The sequence below is a fragment of the Salvia hispanica genome, chromosome 4 (assembly GCF_023119035.1).
Source record: "Salvia hispanica cultivar TCC Black 2014 chromosome 4, UniMelb_Shisp_WGS_1.0, whole genome shotgun sequence".
NCBI classification, from domain to species: Eukaryota; Viridiplantae; Streptophyta; class Magnoliopsida; order Lamiales; family Lamiaceae; genus Salvia; species Salvia hispanica.
In genome coordinates, this window is record NC_062968.1 from 4,219,349 (window position 1) to 4,226,793 (window position 7,445).

Sequence of the window (7,445 nt, forward strand, 5' to 3'; positions counted from 1 at the left end):
AATCACTACCGATAAGATTAACATATGATAAATCCAATAAATAATGATGAAAATTAGTTATATTCATAAAATGTAAAATATATAATTATGATAACTTTGAGACATATGCTTAAACTCAATCATAAATATGATCAAATACTAATATTTGAGATATTTCATGAAATTTTAATGCATGTTTTAGAAATTTAAATATTTTTTTGTTGAATTTCAAGTTTTTATTTATTTATCGATTATTATATTAATAAAATTCAATATATAATTTGTATATATAAATAAAATTGAAAGTTATTTTTTTAGTTATCTATATTATAAAATTAATCAATGAAGTGTCGAATTAGGAGTAAAAAAATAGTATAATAGAAATTTATCGAGTTTTCGGGCCAGTCTATCGGTTTTCGGGTCTGGCCCTAACGGGTTACGGATTAATCGGGTGCGGGCTAATCAAGTTTTAATTTAATCGGGCTAGAAATTTCTAGGCCTAATCCTATAAATTTTGCGGGCTATTCGGACCAATCCATGGGTTGCGGGCTACACTAACATCTCTAGCTAAGCTAAGGTATCTGTCCTGTATTACAAAAAAACAATTACTGGAGCAAATTTTTAGATGAACAAATATGTTCATTAGGGATTCAAATTGACGACCACCCGCCATGTTATCGATTTACTCTTTTTATGCATTGAGCCAAAATTCTTACAATAAGCCACGTCTCTCGAATTAATTTGTATATTATTCATTTTTTTTACTTTCAAATTGAAATAAGAGTATACAAATATTCTATTTTTTCTCATACTAACTGATATATTTTACTTTTTAGTACATCCCACTCTAAATGATTAATTTATAAATATAGAATCATCAATCTCTCTACATTTTCCATCAATTTTACTTTATTCTCTTCCCTTTACTCAAAGAACAACATTACATAAAATCTCGTGCCAAATTAGAATTGCTCTACTTAGTGTAGGACAGAGGGAGTACAACTACAAAAATAATACTCCAATAAATTACAACGTCATATAAATAAAATAAAATCTACTATGACTTAATAGAAATGAAATAAAATCTACTAATTACTTCCTCTATTCCATAGTAATAGAGTCATTTTGTCATTTTTGTACGTTTCATAGTAATAGAGTCATTTCCTTTTTTAGTAAAAGTCTACACATGTTTCCACATACTTTACTCTTACTTACTTTTTTCTCTTTTCATCTCTCTACCTTTTTCATTTTCCACTTTATTCTCTCTTTACTTAGAGCATCTCCAATGGCTTTTGGCCAGCCATAGGCCTAGCCAAAAACTCCTCCTGCCACATCATCAGGACAAGCAATAGCCTAGCCATAGGCCAGAAAAATTATAAAAAATAAATAAATTTACAATCACGCAAAATACGGAATTAAATTTACGACACAGATACGGGAAAATGCAATAAAACTGATGGCCGGACCGACACCTTGGCATTGCTCGTTGAAAAGGGGGTGGACAATGGGTCGAGGTACCGCCGGCTGCTGCGGCTGCAAGGCCCTTTGTATTAGCCGATTTATCTCGCGGGACCTATAGGTGTCCAACTCTTCGTTCAATCGTCGTTTGAACTCCTCAGCATCCCCACCACTACCACCATCACTACCACCACCACTACTCATTTCGCGATAGTGATCTTTTACAGAAGTAAGAAAGAGAGAAACTCGTAAAAACAAGTGGTGCGAATGAAAATGACGTTAAAATCGCGTATATATAGAGTTTCGAAAAAAAAATTAATAAAGGGGGCTATCCGGTCGCTAGCCGATCGGGTCGCCACAATGGCGGCGAGGCGACCGGCTAGCGGTCGAGAATCGGCGTGAGCTCGCCGATTTCGCCCTCGCCGGTTACAATGGTCTAGCAGCGCACCGACGAGCGCGCGCGGAGCGGCTAGCCGGCCCGCTAGCCGCCATTATTGGAGATACTCTTAACTCATCTAACATAATTTTTCTTCATGTTCGTGACGAAAAGAAAACGCCTCCATTACTATGGAACGGAGGAAGTATATTTTTGATCTTCTTCATTAATGACGTGAAAAATAATACATTATGCACTCGAGCTCCTCATTTTATTTGTTTTGGAATTTGCTTATCGCAGATGTGGCTGAAATTTAAAAAATACTGACATTGACAAAAATAGGTTTTGACTACTCTTTTTTAGCTTACTGTGGACGCCCTTTTAAGAGACCGGACTAAAATTTTGGGACACTTAAAAAGGAGTAATTTAATGGGATGGGTGGTTTTTAAATAACTGGCAGCAATAATAATAGAGTAATTACTCGAATTTGCATGCAAAAATAAGAACACAGACTCTAAATGAAGAATGACTAGTTAACCATCAAGTCAAAATAAATGTTAGTAACCACCGCCCATAGTAATTAGGCTGCTACTTTAAGTTATATTACTCCTTGTGGTCTAATCTACCGATTCTACCCCTCCCCATTTTTAAACTTCTAAAACCGGCATAAAGATGGTTTCATTAATGATGGAGAGACGCCAACTTTTATGAGGGTAACTCAATAGTAGTTGTATTAATAAATAAAATAAAAAGCGTGATGAATTTTAAAATTAGAAACTTGAATACTGACGGCGGATTGGTTGAAAGCAGTTCTGACTACGAGAAATGATTGAAGTGACGTGGCCCAATGAGAAAAGGTAGTGGGAAAAGTGGTGGGGGTTTGCGTTGTAACTGTGTGCGTGCGTGTTGTGGATTGCTGGGACACATATAGCTGGCCGTTAAAAGCGGTTTCACGAACGCTGCGTGATGCCGCGTGGCTCCTTTTCCTTTCTCTCTCTATCCTGTTGCAGCTCTCTCCACCACAATATATATTCTCTCTCCTAATTTCTTTATATACATATATAGTGTATGTGTGTAATCTCTTTTTTTGTGCGTGAAATCTGGAGTATACTTCTTTACAGAAAAGAAATTAAATGGATTTCCATTTCTTCCAACTTTTTCATTTTATCTACTATAATGATTTTAAAACATTACTGTACAAGAGAATCCCAATTTTCATGATCGATTGACTACTTGGTTGCAATTTAATCTATGGATATGGATAATTATTAATTTATTATTGATTAAGTACAGATAAACAAGATTTGGTGGCGTGGGGCTATCTATCCTCGAATATGTGTTTGTATTCTATTGGCATAATTAACTAATGAAGAATGTGTTATAATAATAATAATAATAATAATAATAATAATAATAATAATAATGTATAAAGTTTGCAGGCAATTTGTTGACAATTTATAACAAGATTAATTGGATTGATGCGTTTTCGTTTAAATTTAGTAATTTAAATTCATACTAAGATTTTGGCACAACACAATAACATGAACGAATTTTACTGAAAAATAGTGAAAAAACAATTATCATAATAATTTTGTCCAAGTACTTAAATCGAAACTATCGAGTAATATGTGGAGATGACTGACGAATTGTATACATCAATCAAACTAATCTCATTGTAAAAGGACAAAATTTTAGCAGCATACTTTGCATTATTAAATCATTTGTTGTTGAAATGTGATTCTTTATCACTAATTATAGCATATGATGTACCAAAACGAGTCAATATACTTTTTCTAGTGAAGTCGATTACCAATTTTGAATCATTGGTCTCATCGAGCAAAACATCGAGCAAAACATACAAGCAACTGCAAATTGATACTATAGTGATTATTTCCTCTTTAATAACTTTAGTGATTAGTTCCACTTGACTCTACTTATAATTAAATCAAGATAACTTAGCTTCCTAAGACGCCTATGATCCATTAAATTCATGATGCGTTAGCATAGTTTCAGTATCAATCTTGACACATAGGCTGTATTGGAATATTTCCATCGCAAAAGAAAACGACGGTTAATACTTAATACTCTTCATAAAAAACAACATAGTTCCTGTCTAACTTGGTTCACAATCACATGGCTTGTTCAATTTGAAAGATTATAGCTCATGATTGAATACATATGTATTAGTATGTTTGGTTCATGATACTAAAACCTTAGATGGATAATCGTATATATGTTCTCTCCATTTCTTAATAATAGAAACTGTTTTCATTTTAGTCCCTTCTCTAAAAATATAAACTTTCCACTTGATAAACTTCTTTCCCTTTATGTGATAAGACTCATTTTTCACTAACATATAGTACTATACATTTTCCTTTCATTTCTTTCATACTTTATCAATTTTGTATTAAAACTCATGTCATTTTAAATGTACTTATTTTTTGGAAACTGAGAGGAGGAATAATAATGCTTCAGTTACCCTCTCTAACTAGAATAATATGGCTTCAAATTAAAGAAACATAAATAAATAGATATTTTAGTAAATTCGTAATATGCTCATGTGTATATACTCCCTCCGTCCACGAATAAAAGTCTCGTTTTTTCATTTTGGTCCGTCCACGAATAAGAGTTCCGGTTCATAATTACCATAAATAGTAAAGAGACTCCACATTCCACTAACTCATTCCACTCACATATCATTTAAAACTAGTATAAACAAATGGGATCTTTATTCCACTGATTTTCTTCCACCCATTTTTTTTAACATTTCTTAAAATTCGCGTCATTTAGAAATGAGACTCTTAATCGTGGATGGAGGGAGTATTGACTTGTCCCCGCCTATTGAATCTTGCTAGTACTCATTATAATGTCAAATCAATCGAACAAACACTTGATAAAATTTATTACACGTCAGATAAATCAGGGTTGTGGTTTTTTTGAAAATCCAAGTTCATGTTTGTCATTTATTTCATCTGTATTCTGGCCATCCAAGTTCATCTCATTCCACTTAATTCAAATTATTTACATTTTTATGAATCAAATTGACAGTGTACATACTACTTGATTGTTTGGATGATTGTCATTAACAAACAGCTCAAAATTATTCTATTAATTATATTAATAATAATAATAATTATTATTATTATTGGAGAGTAACATCCAAAACAAAATGAGAAAATATAGGTAAATTGTCAGAAAACCCACTAAATTTAGAAAATTCTAGTCAATCCTTCAATTTTTTTTAAAAAAAATAGTCGATTATAGTATAACATTAACAATTTCCTCATTTGTCCATAACCAAAATATAGTGCCTTACATGTACTTCATGTTTTGTAGTCTTTAACATATTTAATTGTCTTGTAAGTCTATCTTTAGAGACTCTGGGAGGAAAAAATGCCCAAAGATGGATAGGATGTGGGAATTTTTAGATATGAGACAATGGACAAAAGTTCATAATATAATTGGCTATTACCAATTATTTATCATTTTTTGAATTGATCAAACCTATTGCTCTAAAAATTTTGGTACAAATGAATGCTTCCAAAACTTCAAGTCAAAGAATCTATCTCGCTTTCTGCTTAAATGTATTTTGGGTGTGCCATTCTTTAGTTACAGGTAACTTTATATACTTCCTTTCCTCTGTTTCTTCATAGTTGAGGCGGAACTTTTCAGCACGGAATTTTAGAAATAAATGTTGGGTGTGTTAAATAAATAGATAAATTAGTACTCCCTCCGTCCCAGAGTATTAGACTCACTTCTTTTGGGCACATGATTTAAGGAATTGATATTTAAATAGTTAAAGTGGAGAGAGTAAAGTATGAGAGAGGGAAAAAGTAGGGGAGAGAAGAGAGAAAAAAGTAGGTGGAGAATAAAATAAGATAGATGTTTTTTGCTAAAAAAGGAAACGAGTCTAATATGTTGGGACATCCCAAAAAGGAAAGTTGGTCTAATACCTTGGGACGGAGGGAGTACTATAGATAAGAAAAGGTAGAGAGAATAAAGTATAAAGTGAATAAAGTAGAGAGAATAAAGTAAGAGGGAGTAAAGTAAGAAAGAGAAAAAAAATTACTATATATGGAAATGACTCAACTATGAAGAAACTTTCCGAAATAGAAAAATGACTCAATTATAAAGAAACGGAGGGAGTATTAGTTTATATAATTTAATCTCAGTATGTCTAAAATACTGAAAGAATCATTATATATTCTAAATTATATTATGTGGTTGAACTATAAAGTACAAACAAAGTGGAGTATCATTGAAAGAAAGCAAATTTCATGGAAAGAATATTTAAAAAGTGTGTAAATGTTGTGGCATGCTTTTGGACAACATGTGAGATTAGATCATGGACTTGGATGTAAACCTATTTTTAAGTGTATGATATATCTATTGTCAAACTATTATTCATAATCTTTCACTTTTATTACATTTTTAAAAATCAGTACTGAGTAGTCAGAACACGATTAAATATTTCTGACAAAGGGTATATAAGTTATTTCATTCTTTACTTTCAAGGATTAGAGTTTGGGCTATCCCACTTTATGTGATCACTTATGTCATTTAAGTTTATTATACTTATTTTTATCCTATTAAAAAGGTAAAATGGGGAAATTTTAGTAAATTAATTACATAAAATTAGTCAACTATCTATCTTATTATCATGAATTATAAATATTCCTAACAACATAATAAATAAATATGAGTAGTGGAATTGTGGCATTATCGAGTAGGTGAAATTCAAATACTTGTAACATTCAATATTCATATCTTACGGTCAGAGAGGTTTCAAAATAGAAAGAGTTCAACTACTATTGTATGAGAAAAATATGTCTGTAATACAAAGAGTACGTCCAACTCATATCCCATTTTATTTAAAGTAGTATTAGTAATTTCTAAAGTAGGTATAACAATATGATGATAAGTAGCTAGTGCCTAGTGGTCAATAAATTTCACGAGATTCTTTATTGTAAACTATATATTTAATATTTTTTGCACAATATGGATTATGGGGTAAGAGTAAGACAAATGTAATTATAGTATGAAATACCATTGAAAAGTTAGTAACGTAAAGAATTCGGTCACAGCAATAGAGGAAGAATGCTTTATTGTTGGTTTCTACGGATGACTAGAGGAAATTTCGGCTTTCATATGTATCATTTTCATTTGACCCAATCATTTACTTTTATCAGTCTCCACAATCAGATTCTCGAAATCTAATTTCAAATTTCTAATTAGATTGGGTATGAACATAATGATGCTAATTAATAGATAATACTAGTATTAAATAATAGTGTTCAATGGTATAGTACTTTCTACAGGCATCGGTACGCTCATGCAACATCTATATCCAGATTCTAAATTAAGTCATAATTTTGCTAAATCATGATTTCCACTTCCCCTAATTAGAATCCCGTGACCTCATACCCCAAATCACAACACAAGTTAATTTTATTAAATAATTTAATAATAATAAAATAACTAATCACTTAGTTAATACTACATAAATCCTAAACAACTAAATCAAAAATCAAACTACACACACTTTGAAATCTTGATTTAGTTGTGAAATAACATTTTTATTTTAAAATTCTCTAAGTAGTCTTTGACATTAATCCTGAATAATAAATCTCGT